A 2,069-nucleotide genomic window follows, 5' to 3' on the forward strand; every position below is an offset into this window, starting at 1 on the left:
TCTGCAGATTTTATTGTGGATGCCTGGTATAAAGATATGAAAAGTTCTTACCTGCCAGCGTGAGCGGATCCTGCATCTGTCCAGCTGTATGTCAGTGAATGAGTGGCACTGTGGAAATGAGACACAATAGAGCTCAATCCCAGCACTTACTAATAATATCACATGCTAATTAGTTTCCCAGAAAGATGCAAAGTGCTGAAATAACATTCATCAGGTGTCGATATTCAGACACATTCCTGCTCGAGCTGCACTGCGTGATACGACTGACAGTGAGAGAGAAGCAGAGTTAGTCTGTGTGTGTGTGTGTGTGTGTGTGTGTGTGTGTGTGTGTGTGTGTGTGTGTGTGTGTGTGTGTGTGTGTGTGTGTGTGCGCGTGTGTGTGCGTGTGTGTGTGTACATATATATAGTCTGTGTATATATTTTAGTGTGTGTGTGTGTGTGTGTGTGTGTGAGTATATATATATATATATACAACGTATTGTAATAACACAAAAATCTATAATAGAAAGCTGTCTGCCTGTCAATCATTTGCATGCTTTTTTTTTCAGAATAGAGAGCGAGAGAAATAATAATAATAATAAATTATATTTAAAAAAAATGTAATAATAAAATAACAACAATAAAAGACAATTACATAAAAATAAATACATTAATTATATCACATAACAATAAACAAAACAATAAACAATTTTTATAACATACTTTTTTTTATTATACATTCAAAGTTTTAGTAGCCTTTTTGTTAGAGGAGGTAGACAAGGATTTCGTATAATATCTTCTTCTTGAAAGTGAGAAAAATGGGGGGTAACTTTCAGAATCTTGCATTTGTGAATAAAATATGTTGCAAGAAAAATAATTAAAGTAAACATTTTCATATTGCTTCTCAAAAGTGAAAAATCCAAACAAAACTTCTTTAAAGTAAAGATCAGAGTCTTTGTTTGAAGTGTACAAAGAACTTCTTGTATGAACACAATGCCAAGACACGTTCACATCTATACTTAATTAGAATTTTGAATATTTTAGTGCTCAGGAAAAAATTTTTGTGAGAAAGTGTCTAATAAACATGTGCACTGAATCTACCCTTCATGTTCTAAAGCTGTGTCAATGCTTTTACAGCTCTTCTGCTCTTCCTGTCATCTAAAATATCATTTCCTTCTCATTTATTTCTGTTCAGACTTCTATGAGGCGGCTGTGAAATTGTTCTTTACGGACTGTTTCTCCTCCGGTTCGAGTCTTTCCATGCATCACAATGAATCAGGATGAATGATGCATCTGACTCTGGCAGAATCCAGTGTGTGGGTCTCTGGAGAGCTGGAGAACTGGCGGCTATATCAGAACAAACACGCCGGACGCTTCTGAACTCCTTCCTGTTTCCACTGATTCATTTGCCCTTGTTTTAAACCCATGTGCACTGAACTGACATCATTCATTCGCTGCATTATTTAGAGAGACCTGCGGAGCACCACCAACTTTCTGCAGCTTTTGTGTAAATCAGTGTGAATTCTGCTAATGATGAGTCTGAATATATCCAGCCTGGAAGGTCAAATATTTAGTAGGGAATATAAAATGAATGAAAGTGGGTGGACAAACAGTGATCTGCCCTGTGAACATTATTGGATACTTCTTCATCTTATGTGAGATTCCAGTGCAGACAGAAGCAGATTTATACCACATGTCATTTATATGATCTTTAATTGCATGTCTTATTTTATTATTTTATTTCAGCTAATTGCTAGTTTTCAAGAATATATATATAAAAAAATAAAAAAAATTACTAAAGCATTACAAAACAAAAATGCACTACTCAAAACAAAATAAACATTACCCGAATTAAAAACCTTAAACTTATTTTATGAGTTAGTTGGCAATTCAACATTTCTCCTTTTCATTTAGTGCATAAAATACTAAAAAAGGTAAAACTAATAATAAAGAATCTACATTTAAACATAAGAACCACTAAAACCATAAAAGACATGATACGTGAAAAAAAAATTAACAAAAATTTAGACATAAATATAATACACCAAAACATACAAAAACACCAACATTGCTAAAACGTATAAATATTT

Source organism: Carassius carassius, chromosome 39 (assembly GCF_963082965.1).
Source record: "Carassius carassius chromosome 39, fCarCar2.1, whole genome shotgun sequence".
Lineage (NCBI taxonomy): Eukaryota > Metazoa > Chordata > Actinopteri > Cypriniformes > Cyprinidae > Carassius > Carassius carassius.